Genomic DNA, 15201 nt, shown 5'->3' with positions numbered 1-15201 from the left:
TTTTTTAAAGTCTAGGGAAGATCAAATAAGTTTATTTACTGTACAAGGCATTGGTTTACTTTTGTCTTAGTTCACCTTTAAATTTATAGTGTTAATTTTTGCAAGATTTTTCCAATTAGTTACCTGTTAAAGACATAAACAGCCCTATTTTTCTTTATTAGATCCCTGAGAAGGAATGGAAGAGAAGTGGGCAATGAGAATTGATGTAAATGGGCATATAGTTTCTGGTGTTAAGGATAGCTAGAAAAAAATAAATTAGGAATTCAAAGAGGTTTACCACATAACAAATGTGATGGCTGCCAAATTTTCCAAATTTTTAGTTCCGATTTTCCATAAGAAATCAGATAGCACTACACGGATTTAAGGGAATTTAGTTATAATATTAACTATTTATATGGGGCCTTCGATCAGTGGTTTTCAAACACACTTTTGGTAATAGAACTCTGCTAAAATAAACAAATGAAAGAGATGAGGCTTTGGTTGAAGTGGAGTGAGGCATCTGTAGTCCAAGCACTAGTTCTTTTCCTTTTCTTCAGGCCTCTGAGACACCTCTGATGACTTTAGAGATGCTTCTACAATCTGATTCCTCCAGAGTATAGATGCTAAATAGGGAAATCACATCAAGTGATCTGATATAAATTGCTGGAGGGATAGTGTATGATATCAGCATAAAAATGTAAGAGAATTCTGGTGATTTTGATTTTTTATGTTTAGATTTTTCATGACTTAATTTACTTTTACTGAATTATAGAAACTTAGTATTGGGAAATTAAAAGGAAATAATCCTTTTTCCAAACTTTGTTCTTATTGTATTTTAATGAAAATAGAAATTGGGTGTTCAAGTGAGATAAGCTCAGTCATTTGGAGTCTCTTTTTCTGAAATTTGGATCATGAGACAAGTGAAACAAGAATGGAAGAAAATGTTGGAGTTTATTAAACTTAGCAACTGTGTCCTGGCAATTGAATAGTTTATCACTGTGCCCCCAACACATGAGTGCAAAAGTAATTGAAATTTTTGCAGTGTTGAAATTTGCCATTTGATGTTGTAATACATTCTTAAATAATCGTGGTTATGTTATACACCATTTTAATGTGCATTAATCTCTTTATTATTATAATTATTTTTGCTGATGACATTACTTGCTGTTTATTTTATTTTAGACTATGGAAATGATGTTAGACAAAAAGCAAATACAAACAATTTTTTTATTCAATTTCTTATTCGAGTTCAAAATGGGTCATAAGGCAGTGGAGACAAATCGCAACATCAACAATGCATTTGGCCCAGGAACTGCTAATGAACATACAGTGGAGTAGTGGTCCAGGAAGTTTTGCAAAGAAGATGGGAGCCTTGGAGATGAGGAGCATAGTGGCCGGCCATTGGAAGTTGACAACGGCCAACTGAGAGCAATAATCGAAGTTGATCCTCTTACAACTACATGAAAAGTTGCTGAAAACCTCAATGTCAACCATTCTACTATCATTCAGCATTTGAAGCAAATCGGAAGGGTGAAAAGGCTCGATAAGTGTGTGCCTCATGAGCTGAGTGAAATTTAAATGATTTAATGACTTAATTTAATGTAATTTAATGATTAAAATGATTTTTAAAAAATTATTGTTTTGAAGTGTTGTCTTCTTTTACTCTAGGCAATAACAATGAATCATTTCTCTACCAGATTGTGATGTGCAACGAAAAGTGGATTTTATAAGACAACTGATGATGACCAGCTCAGTGGTTGGACCGAGAAGAAGCTCCAAAGCAGTTCCCAAAGCCAAACTTGCACCAAACAAAATGGTCATGGCCACTGTTTGGTGGCCTACTGCCAGTCTGATCCACTATAGCTTTCTGAATCTCGGCAAGACCATTAAATCTGAGAAGTATGCTCAGCAAATTGATGAGATACACCGAAAACTGCAATGGTTGCAGCTGGCATTGGTCAACAGAAAGGGTTAAATTCTTCTCCAGGACAATTGCCAACCACATGTCACACAACCACTGCTTCAAAAGTTGAATGAACTGTGCTACGAAGTTTTGTTTCATCCACCATATTCATCTGACCTCTTGCCAACTGACTACCGCTTCTTCAAGCATCTCAACAACTTTTTGCAGGGAAAACGCTTCCACAACCAGCAGGATGCAGACAATGCTTCCAAAGAGTTTGTCTAATCCCAACGTGCATACTTTTACGCTACAGACATAAACAAACTTATTCCTCCTTGGCAAAAATCTGTTGATTGTAACTCTTGTCTTAGCTTTTGCTAAGGTTTGAATAATTGACCTCTCCAAAACTCACTTAATCTTCAATGTGGTAGCAATGAAATATGGGGCCTTTAAGAGGTGATTGGATCATGAGGACTCTGCCCTCATGAATGGGTTAATCCATTTATAGATTAATGGATTAGTGGGTTAATGGCTTAATGGGTTATCATGGGAGGAGAACTGGTGGCTTTATACAAAAAGAAAGACCTCAGTTAGCACGCAAGGATGCTCTGCTCCTCTGTCATGTGTTACACTGCACCGCTTCAAGACATCACAAGACTGTCTCCACCAGCAAAAGGGCTCTCACTAGATGTGGTCCCTCAGCCTTGAATTTGGCCTTCATAACAGTAAGAAATAAATTCCTTTCATTATAAATACCCACTTTCAGGTGTTTTGTTATAAGTACGAAAATTAACTAAGACACTTATAAACTTATTCCTTCAGGTTTCCTATGCACCTTATGAGCTATCTAACATTAAACAAGCCCTTCTGCGTGGTCACGCCGAGCCAGCGCCTGGGCCTGGAACCAGGCTGCAGCCCCCAGCTTCACTCACCACCTCACTACTATGGACCCCCACAAAGTGAACGAGCTTTGGGCCTTTGTGAAAATGTGTAAGCAGGATCCGAGCGTTCTACACACCGACGAAATGCGCTTCCTGAGGGAGTGGGTGGAGAACATGGGAGGTAAAGTACCACCTGCTACACAGAAAGCTAAATCAGAAGAAAATACCAAGGAAGAAAAACCTGATAGTAAGAAGGTGGAGGAAGACTTAAAGGCAGATGAACCATCAAGTGAGGAAAGTGATCTAGAAATTGATAAAGAAGGTGTGATTGAACCAGACACTGATGCTCCTCAAGAAATGGGAGATGAAAATGCAGAAATAATGGAGGAGATGATGGATCAGGCAAATGATAAAAAACTGGCTGCTATTGAAGCCCTAAATGATGGTGAACTCCAGAAAGCCATTGACTTAGTCACAGATGCCATCAAGCTGAATCCTCACTTGGCCATTTTGTATGTCAAGAGGGTCAGTGTCTTTGTCAAGTTACAGAAGCCAAATGCTGCCATCCGAGACTGTGACAGAGCCATTGAAATAAATCCTGATTCAGCTCAGCCTTAGAAGTGGCGGGGGGAAGCACACAGACTTCTAGGCCACTGGGAAGAAGCAGCCCATGATCTTGCCCTTGCCTGTAAATTGGATTATGATGAAGATGCTAGTGCAATGCTGAAAGAAGTTCAACCTAGGGCACAGAAAATTGCAGAACATCGGAGAAAGTATGGGCAAAAACATGAAGAGCGAGAGATCAAAGAAAGAATAGAACGAGTTAAGAAGGCTCGACAAGAGCATGAGAGAGCCCAGAGGGAGGAAGAAGCCAGACGACACTCAAGAGCTCAGTATGGATCTTTTCCAGGTGGCTTTCCTGGGGGAATGCCTGGTAATTTTCCTGGGGGAATGCCTGGAATGGGAGGGGGCATGCCTGAAATGGCCAGAATGCCTGGACTCAATGAAATTCTTAGTGATCCAGAGGTTCTTGCAGCCATGCAGGATCCAGAAGTTATGGCGGCCTTCCAGGATGTGGCTCAGAACCCAGCAAATATTCAAAATACCAGAGCAACCCAAAGGTTATGAATCTCATCAGTAAATTGTCAGCCAAATTTGGAGGTCAAGCGTAATGCCCTTCTGATAATTAATGCCCTTGCTGAAGGAAAAGCAACCTGGATCACCTTATGGATGTCACAATAATACAAACCAATGTACCTCTGACCTTCTCATCAAGAGAGCTGGGGTGCTTTGAAGATAATCCCTACCCCTTTCCCCCAAATGCAGCTGAAGCATTTTACAGTGGTTTGCCATTAGGGTATTCATTCAGATAATGTTTTCCTACTAGGAATTACAAACTTTAAACACTTTTTAAATCTTCAAAATATTTAAAACAAATTAAAAGGTCTGTTAATTCTTATATTTTTCTTTACTAATCATTTTGGATTTTTTTTCTTTGAATTATTGGGCAGGGAAGATGCTTATGCATGGAAGATTATTGCTCCAATTTGAGTGAAATAAAAGTTATTATTGCGAGGCAAACATAAAAGATAAAAATAAAAAAAAATACCCTGATACATATTCATCTTCAATAGCCATGAATATGAAAATTTGATATTCAAGGGCGAAGATTTGCATGCCAGCATTCTCAGAGATTGTGGAGAGTCTATAAACATAATATTTGAGATATCTATATCTAAGGCTTTCTTTTAAATTATTCCAATAAAATTATATTCTGAGCATTAGCAAAACTTGTAGTTAGTAGTCCTATGCCTCTCTGTTCACGAATAAGTCCTTGGTTTTGTTAATCAAAGTTGTGGGTAGGAGAGTCTTTATTTTGATATCATGTCATTCAGTCACTGATATGGTTTGGATCTGTGTCTCCACTCTAATGTCAAATTGTAATTCCCAATGTTGGTGGAGCCTGGTGATTTGATTATGGGTGTGGTTTCTCATGAATGGTTTAACACAATCTCCCTTGGTATTGTTGTAAGGATAGTGAGTTCTTGTGAGATCTAGTTGTTTAAAAGTGTGTAGCACCTCCCTGCTCACTGTCTTCCTCCTGCACTTGCTATGTGAAATGTTCACTCCCCCTTTGCTTTCCACCATGATTGTAAGTTACCTGAGGCTTCCCTAGAAGCTGAGGAGATGGCAGCATCAGGTTCCTATACAGCTTGCAGAACCGTGAGCCTATTAAATCTCTTTTCATTATAAATTATACAGTATCAGGTATTTTTTACAACACTGTGAGAACAGACCAATACAATGACACATTGAAATATGTAGACCACACTCTCAAAGACCATTGAAATACACACCTTCATTCATTTTAGATCCTACCTACTAATGCTCTAGTGTTAACAGTTTGGGTAAAGATGTCAGACACTATATTTGTTTCTCTTAGAACCCCGAGCATCCCTCCCAGGTGCTGACTTTTCACATTATTCAGAATTCTCTTCCTCAGGCTCATGCCAACATGAATATAACACAGATCTGTAAGAACTCAATGGAAGGCCTCAACCACTCTGTCAATAGAATAGCTTATCACCATTCTCCCTAAAGTATCCCATGGGCTGTGTGAATGTAGCATGATGGGAACCCATACACAGAAGTCTATTTTATAACAGAACAGGAGATAAACAGCCCACAGTGATAAAATGTAAACAAAGGCTCTATTTCTGTAGAACTGAGAAAGACAACTAGTAGATAAACCTATAATTTCACCTATGTCTGTTTAATGTACAGTTACATGCTATTAAATTAAACAACTCTAGCTTTCTTAATACCACTTATCACATGAATTATAAGTAAGACACATGTATTTTGCAATATGAACCTCATTCTCTGTTACATGAGAATAAGGAAGGTTGTTTCTTTGACCCAATGTCTGTAAAACTTCTCTGTAGCTGGCTCTTTTTCACAATCAGTTTGGATAGTGGGTTTGAAATAGTTGTATGTTACAAAGACAAAGCAAACATTTTGGAATGTTTGCGTGAATTGTACTTGTTTCCTAAATTCAATTTCTACAATTTACTTAAAGTTTAATAATAAAATAAAATAAAGGCTATTTCCCTTGAGAAGTTGAAAATCCTGGGGTTTGCATGAGCATTTTATGGCAGGAAAAGTGGGTATGAAAATATTAGACTCGTAATTAATCCTAATTAAAATGCAATAATTGCCACATTTGTTCAAATAAGTGGATAGAACTACAGAAATTCAGAAATTGGAGAGATGAAAGAAATTACACACACACACACACACACACCCCACACACACACACAGAAGAGGAATTGTATGGAGGAAACATGATAATTCACATGTATCATTGTCTCTAACAAAAGTGTAGTTAATTAGCCAAAAAGAAACTGTGACTCAAGATAAAGGAAATTGATTAGGTTGTGAAGTTTTTTGTTTTTTTATGGGCTATATCTATTCCTTTTTTGTTGCATGTAAATGAAAGACTGCCTCCCTCTCGTTCATCAGAAGAGGGTCTCTGTAAGTGAAAAAACACATGTATCAATTATTTTTAAAATCATAAATTGCATAATTATATAATAGCAATTGCTCATGCAAAGTTATGCCATAACATAATAAATAAATTACACAAATCACAATTTTCACCTTTCATTAGAGAGATATAATTTTTCTATTAAAAATAAGGGTCAATCCTTAAGGTTTCAAAGATTAAATTGGGTCTGAACTGAACTCCCATAAGCAATTAAAGTTACTATACTACATGAATTTTATTGTCTTTTGGTTGAATCCATTTTTTGACCTGGGGTTTCTATTTATTTTCTCAATTTAAAAAGCAAATCTAGAATTAATTAGATTTGTACAGAAATGTACTCTGATATTTACCTACATTGCAATACTGGGAATTGCATCGACATTTCGTCCAGCTGCTCCTCTCAGAAACAGGCAGTATATGCTAGCTTCTTGCTAAATATGCCACAACTTTTCCTTAACCATTTAGGGTTAGTCGTAAATAATAGTAAGCTGTTATCACTAATATGTTTTTTATTTTAAAAGTCATATCATATATCACTTAGTAACTGGGAGAAATAAAATATGCAAAGATTACTTGAGTCTTTTATGACACTATTCTTTTCCTTTAGATGTATAAAATAATCTGAATTCTAGAATCAATTATTGGAAATTGATAAGAAAATAAGTAGAAAACAAAGTCATCACTATTAGTGAGCAACTCTATCTAGTTAGAGAAACACAACAAGCATGAAAAGATATTTGCCAGTAATGAGAATGAATTCTGAGATAGAGCTACTAAACATTCCTTCAGTTCAGCTATGCATAGTTGCTGAATTCAGAGCCATGCCCTCTTTCTACAGATAGTCTGAAAAATATTCTTATTCAAGGTGGCGTAGATTCATATTAAAGGAATTCACTCTTAGGTGCTGAAGGGTGAAGTGCTTTGAAGTGAAAGAATAATCTTTTATAATCCAAGGAAAACTCGACACAATCAGAAAATTAAGATCTATTCCATAATTTCAGGTACCTCCATGCTTTCCTTGTCTATTTTTCACTGAATTATCCTTTGCAGTTAGAACACTTGCAGGTTCATACATAATATAGTCACCCCACATTACATTATTTTGGGTAACAAGGGACCACATATATAAACAGTGGTCCAATAAGATTATAATACTGTATTTTTACTGTAACTTTTCTGTGTTTAGATATGTTTAGATATATAGATATTTACCATTGTGTTACAATTACCTACAATACTCAATACTGGAACATGCTGCACAGGTTTGTAGCCTAGAAGCAAAAGCTATACCTTATAGCCTGTATGTGTAGTAGGCTATATCACATAGGCTTGTGTAAGTATGCTCTATGGTGTTCACACAATGACAGAATTGCCTAAAGGCACAATTATCAGAATATATCCCTGACATTAAGCAATGCATGGCTGTACTTCCAAAATATGTGTTGAATTGCTTTTATAATTTCTGTTCCTTGCATTTTTCTTTTCAAATTTTCTCCTTGTATTCTTTAAGTTACATGTTCTCTTAAAATACAATATTCTCCTTTACTCTTGTCCAGTTTCTACTGTAAATGTTTTTCAATATTTTTAAAAACTAGGCATAGTTTATATTTAGTGTGCTGGCTAAGGGTACAGATTCTGGAGATGAAATATTTGGATTTGAATCCCAGCTACACCTGGAGATGAAATATTTGGTTTTGAATCCCAGCTACACCACCATTGGTTGTGTGACTTTGGACAAGTTACTTAATCTTTGTCTATAATTGTTTCTTCGTTTTCCAAATAGAAACAGTAATAACACCTGCCTAATAAAGTTAATATGAGGACTAAATTAGTTAATATATGTATAACACTGCAAATGGTGCCTATACACAGTAAACACTATTTAAGTGATAGAAATAACAATAGTAGTTACTTATTATTATTTTTATGGTGATGTCTTAATTTGTTAGTCTTCACTGACTTTTTATAGTAACATATCTTTCAATCTCTTAAAAATTGAACCTCATATTTTTAGGATTTCAACAAAAAAAGGTCTTTTTTTCATTGGTCTCAAATTTATTTCAGGTGTTCTTTTGATAGACATGTAGACATTTCATTTAATTGCTCTAGATAATAATATATTCTGTTTAGGTAACCAAATTGATTTCTAAAACTCTTTGGATAAAAGGTCCACAGGATTTTTGTCCCTCCAAGGGAGTTTTACTTCTATTCCCAAGGTCAGTCTCCCACAACATGGGGAGACTTTACCACAGTCCCTCCCCTTACTTCCTTTTATTCCAAAGATTCTGCCTGCGATGTAAGCTAGGCCTTTGATGTCTATGTTAAGGGTTCTCCAGAGAGACATAACCAATAGGATAGATAGATGATAGATAGATAGATAGATAGATAGATAGATAGATAGATAGATAAGAGATTTATTGATTTATTTATTTATTTATTTATTTTGAGACGGAGTCTCACTCTGCTGCCCAGGCTGGGGTACAATGGCACCATCTCGGCTCACTGCAAGCTCCACCTCCCGGGTTCATGCCATTCTCCTGCCTCAGCCTCCCGAGTAGCTGGGACTACAGGCGCCCACCACCATGCCTGGCTAATTTTTTGTATTTTTTTTTTTTTTTTTTTTTTTAGTAGAGACGGGGTTTCACTGTGTTAGCCAGGATGGTCTCGATCTCCTGACCTCGTGATCCACCCGCCTCGGCCTCCCAAAGTGCTGGGATTACAGGCGTGAGCCACTGCGCCCGGCCGATGAGAGATTTATTAGTAGAATTGACTCATGTAATTATGGAGGCTGAGAAGTCCTACAGTAGGCTGTTTGCAAGCTGGAGACCCTGGGATGCTAATAGCGTGACTCTGTCCAAATGTGAAAACCTCAGAACCAGAAAAGCTGATGGTGTAATTCTCAGTACAAGACCAAAGGCCTGGGAAACTGGGTGGCCCCTGGTTTACGTTCTGGAGTAGAAAGGCCAGAGAGCCTGGAGTTCCGATGTCCAAGAGAAGGAGAAGAAGAGTCCCAGCTATGGCAGTCTTGTCTGGAAACTCTCTCACAAACTCACCCAGCAGTAACATTTTACCACTTCTCTAGGTATTCCTTAATCCAATCATGTTGACACAGTTCTGTAGACTGCACAAGAATCATAGTGCTGGTGTCTGCTTCTGGTGGGGGCCTTAAAGAGCTTATAATCATGGCAGAAGGCAAAGGGAGAGCAAGCATGTCATATGGCAAGAAAGGCAAAAAACATTTCTTATACAAAATACCTATTATTCTCTCATCTGAAGTTGCTTGGCAAACTGTGACATAATCAATTTCTTATATGAATAGTTATATATTTTTAAAGTCATTGCAGATATGGCCATAGAACTTTGGTCAAATGATGCCAAAGCATGTCACAAAACAAATTATTGTGCTATGTATTAGAGTATCAAAGATGTGATCTGAGCAGGTTTTATTAGCCGGAGGTGCCAGTTAGAATCAAATTAAGGTACTTTTTACAAACTGTGTACTCCTGGGCCCATTCTTCAGACATTCTAATGTGGATATTTATTGTATAAGCCTTTGCCATTTTTGCTCTGGTGTCATCTCCATTTGAGATATATATTTTTAAATTTAAATAATTTTTAATTGTTATGAGCACATATTAGGTGTATATATTTACGGGGTACATGAGATATTTTGATGCAGACATTCAATGCATAATAATTGCATCAGAGTAAGTGGAGAATTTATCACCTCAAGCATTCATCATTTATTTGTGTTACAAACATTCCAATTATACTCTTATAGTTACTTTAAAATATGCAATAAAGTATTGTTGACTACAGTTACCCTGTTATGTTATCAACTGCTAGGTCTCATTGATTCGATCTAAATATATTTTCATGCCTGTTAACCAACCCCACTTTCCTTCCACTTCTCAGCCTCTGGTAACCATTATTCCACTATCCAAGAGTTCAATTGTTTTAATTTTTATCTCCCACAAATGAATGAGAGCATGAAAAGTTTGTCTTTCTATGCGTCACTTATTTCACTTAACATAATGTCTGCCTTCCACTTTCATAAATGTTGTTGCAAATAACAGAATCTTATTTTTTCTATGGCTGAAGAGTACTCCATTTTGTATATGTGCCACTTTTTTTGTCATCCATTCATTTGTTGATAAACACTTAGGTTGATTCCAAATTCTGCTAACTGTGAATAGTGCTACAATAAACATGGGAGTACAGAGATCTCTTTGATATGGTGATCTCCTTTTTTGGGGTATATACTTAGCAGTGGGATTGCTAGATCATATGGTAGTTCTATTTTTAGTTTTATGAAGAACCCTGAAATGTTCTACATGGTGGCTGTACTAATCCACATTCCCACCAACAGTGTACCAACCACCAGGTTTCCCCTTTCTCCACATCCTCACCAGCATTTGTTATTATCTCTCTATTGAATATAAGCCATTTTGACTGTGTGAGATGATATTGTAGATTTGATTTGCATTTCTCCGTTGATCAATGATGTTGATGTTTGCCATTTTATGTCTTATTTTGAAAAACATCTATTCAAATATTTTGCCCATTTTTAATCATGATTAGATTTTTTTCCTATAGAGTTGTTCGAGTTCTTATATATTCTAGTTATTAATCCCTTGTCAGGTAGGTAGTTTGCAAATATTTTCTCCCATTCTAGGAGCTGTCTAAACTTTGTTTATTGTTTCCTTTGCTGTGCTGAAACTTTTTAACTTGATGTGATCCTGTTTGTCCATTTTTGCTTTGGTTGCCTGTGCTTGTGTGGTATTATTCAAGAAATATTTCCCCAGTCCAGTATTCTGGAGAATTTCCTCAATTTTTAAAATAGATTTATAGTTTGAGTTTTTAGAGTTAAGCTGTTTGTGATGGTTAATATTGAATGTTAACTTGATTGGATTGAAGAATGCAAAGTAGTGTTCCTGAATGTGTCTGTGAGGGTGTTGTCAAAGCAGATTAACATTTGAGTCAGTGGACTGGGAGAGGCAGACCCACCCTCAATCTGGGTAGGCACAGTCTAATCAGCTGCCAGCATGGCTAGAATAAAACAGGCAGAAGAAGGTGCAAGAACTAGACTTGCTGAGTCTTCCAGCCTTCATCTTTCTCCTGTGCTGGATGCTTTGTGCCCTCAAACATCACACTCCAAGTTCTTAGGCTTTTGGGCTCTTGGAGTTACACTAGTGGTTTGCCAGGGGTTCTCAGGCCTTCAGCCACAGACCAAAAGCTGCACTGTAAGCTTCCCTACTTTCAAGGTTTTGGGACTCAGACTGATCCACTACTGGCTTTCTTATTCCTCAACTTGCAGATGGCATATTGTGGGCCTTCACCTTGTGATTGTGTGGGTCAATTCTCCTAATAAACTCCCTTTCATATATATATATATATGAAATATATCCTTTTAATTCTGTCCCTCTAGAGAACCCTATTACACTGTTAATTCAATTTGATATGATTTTTTATATGGTGAGTGCTAGGGGTCTAGTTTCCTTCTTCTACATATGGATATCCAGTATTCTCAGCATTATCTATTGAACAGACAGTCCTTTCCCCGATGTATGTTTTTGGAAGCTTTGTTGAAAATGAGTTCACTGTAGATTGATAGATGTATTTCTGCATTCTCTATTCTGTTCCATTGGTCTATGTGTCTGGTTTTATGCTAGTACCATGCTGTTTTGGTTACTATAACTCTGTAGTATAATTTGAAGTCAGATAATGTGATTTCTCCCATTTTGTTTTTGTTGCTCATGGTGGCTTTGGCTATTCTGCCTCTTTTGTTGTTTCATATAAACTTTAAGATTATTTTTTCTATGTCTGTGAAGAATGTCATTGGCATTTTGATGAGGATTGTGTTGAATCTGTAGATTGTTTCGGGTAGTGTGAACATTTTAACAATATTGATTTTTCCAATCCACAAACATTGAATATCTTTCCATTTTTGGGGTTCTCTTCAATTACTTGCATCAATGTTTTATAGTTTTAATTATAGAGATATTTCATTTCTTTGGTTAGGATTATACCTCAGAATTTTATTGTATCTGTAGCTATTGTAAATAGCATTAGTTTATTTATTTCTTTTTCGAATTGTTTGCTGTGGGCATGTAGAAATGCTACTGATTTCTGTATGCTGTTTTTTTATCCTGTAACTTTACTGAATTTGTTCATTAAATCTAGTAGTTTTCTTGTGGAGTATTTCAGTTTTTCCAAATATAAGATTACATAATCTGGAAGCAAGAATAATTTTACTTCTGTCTTTCCAATTCAGATTCCCTTAATTTCTTTCTCTTGAGTTATTGCTCTAGCTAGGACTTCCAGTAATATGTTGAATAACAGTGGTGAAAGTGGACGTCCTTCTCAGGTTCCAGAGGTTAGAGGAATGACATTCAGTTTTTCCCCATTCAAATATGATACTATCTGTGTGACTATAATATAGTATTCAGTATGATACTATCTGTGTGACTATGTTATATGGCTTTTATTATGTTGAAGCATGTTTGTTCTGTACCCAGATTTTTTAGAGTTTTTATGATGATGGGATGTTAAATTTTATTTTTCTTGTCTTTCATTCTTTTGATATGATGTATCACATTGATTGGTGTATGTTGAACCATCCTTGTATCCCTAGAATAAATCCCACTTGGTCATGATGAATAATCTCTTGAATATGTTCTTGAATATGCTTTGCTAGTATTTTGTTGATGATCTTTACATCAGTGTTCATCAGGGATATTGGCCTGTAGTGTTCTTTTTTAATGTGTCTTTGGTTTTAACATCAGAGTAATACTGGACTCATAGTATGAGTTTGGAAGTATTCTCCCTTATCTATTTTTCAGAATGTTTTAAGTAGAATTGTTTTTAGTTCTTTACTAAATGTTTGATATACTTCAGCAGTGAAGCCCTCGAGTCCTGGGCTTTTCGTTGCTAGGAGACCTTTTATTACAGCTTTGATCTCATTCTTTGTTATTGGTAAATTCAGATTTTGGATTTATGATTCAATCTTGGCAGGTTGTATGTTTATAGAAATTTATCCATTTCTTCTAGATTTTCCAATTAATTGATGTATAGTTGTGCATAGTAGTCCCTAATGATCCTTTGAATTTCTGCAGTATCTGTTGTAATATCTCCTTTTAAAACTATTCTTTTATTTATCGGGATCTTCTCTATGTTTTCTTAGCCTGCTTATACTTTTCTCGATATTTTTTATTATCCAAAACCAATTATTTGTTTTATTGATTTTTGTATTTTCTCATTTGAATTTCATTTATTTCTTCTCTAATCTTTATTATTTATTTTCTTCTACTACTGTTTGGTTTGGTTTGTGTTCGCTTCTATAGTTCTTTGAGATCCATTATTAAGTTATTTATTTGGTTTTTGATGTAGGCACTTTTTGCTATAAACTTTCCTCTTTGTACTGCTTGTTTGTATCTGACAGATTTCTGTATGTTGTGTTTCTGTTTTCATTTATTTCAAAAAGTTTTTAAAATTCCTTTATTTCTTCATTGACCTAATGGTCATTCAGAAGCAAATTGTTTAATTCCCATGTGTTTATATATTTTGCAATATTTTCTTGGTATTGATTTATAGTTTTATTCCATTGTGGTCAGTGAAATAGTTGATGTTATTTCTTTTTTTGAATGTTTAAGACATGTTTTGTGGACTAATATTGCCTTGAGAATGATCCACATCCTCAGAAGAAGAACATGTACTCTGTAGCCATTAGATGAAATGTCCTGTAATTATCTATTAGGTTCATTTCATCTATAGTGCAGATTAAGTGTGATGTTTCCTTATTGATTTTCTTCCTGAATCTCTACAATGCTGAAAGTGGGATGTTGAAGTCTCCAGCTATTATTGTATTGAGGTCGATCTCTCCCTTTAAACCAGTAACATTTGCCTTATATATCTGGGTGCTCCAGTGTTGGGTGCACATATATTTTCAATCATTCTATCCTTTTGCTGGATTGAACTGTTCATCATTATATAATGATCTTCTTTGTCTCATCTTAAATTGTTTTCTGGAAATCTATTTTGTCTGATGTAAGTGTAGCTATTCCTGCTCTTTTCTGGTTTCCATTGGCATGGGATATCTTTTTCCACCCCTTCATTTTCAGTCTATGTGTGACTTTATAGGTGAAATGCGTTGTAGCCAACAAATTATTGGGTCTTTTTTGTTTTAATCCATTCAGCCACTCTTTATCTTCTGATGGAAAAATTTAGCCCATGTACATTCAACATAATTATTGATAGGTAAGGAATTAGTTCTGCCATTTTTTGTTACTTGGTTTTTGGTATTTTGTGCTCCTCTCTTTATTCTTTCTTTCCTGTCTTCCTTTTCCTGATTTTCTCTTGTTTTTTGTTTTGATTTATTGCTTCTTATCTTTTGTGTATCCTTGTAGGTTTTTGACTTAAGATTGCCATGAGGCTTGCAAATAACTTCTTATAACCCATTATTTTAAAGTTATGACAACTTTGCACGGCTTGCAAAAACAAATTTATGAACAAGAAAAGAGAAAACTAACACAAATTCTACAATTTAACTTAATCTCCCCAGCTTTTTCACTTTTTGTTTATATTTATATCAGTTTATACTGTCCATGTCTTGAACGTCATTGTTATTACTTTTGATAGATTCATCATTTAGTCTTTCTACTCAAGACAGGAGTAGTTTACACAGCACAATTACAGAGTTAAATATTCTGTTTTGGCCTGTGTACTTACTATTATTAGTGAGTCTTTTACCTTCAGATTATTTCTTACTTGCTTGTTAATGTCCTTTTGTTTCAGATTGAATAATTTCCTTTAGAATTTCTTGTAGGACAGGTCTTCTACTATTGAAATCACTCAGCATTTTTTTTTTTTTTTTTTGGTCTGGGAAAGTCCAA

The 15201-nt window shown here is 35.6% G+C and overlaps 2 pseudogenes; both read left to right on the top strand.

Annotated features, from left to right (window-relative positions):
• Positions 1-1164: 1164 nt before the first annotated feature.
• LOC129475352 (histone-lysine N-methyltransferase SETMAR-like) lies at positions 1165-2263 on the top strand (annotated as a pseudogene).
• A 540-nt stretch (positions 2264-2803) lies between these two features.
• On the top strand, positions 2804-3967 carry LOC129475589 (hsc70-interacting protein-like; annotated as a pseudogene).
• The last annotated feature ends 11234 nt before the right edge of the window (positions 3968-15201 follow it).

The sequence above is a fragment of the Symphalangus syndactylus genome, chromosome X (genome assembly GCF_028878055.3).
Source record: "Symphalangus syndactylus isolate Jambi chromosome X, NHGRI_mSymSyn1-v2.1_pri, whole genome shotgun sequence".
NCBI classification, from domain to species: Eukaryota; Metazoa; Chordata; class Mammalia; order Primates; family Hylobatidae; genus Symphalangus; species Symphalangus syndactylus.
The sequence above is the reverse complement of the archived record's forward strand: the minus strand, read 5'-3'. Positions and strand labels throughout refer to the sequence as shown.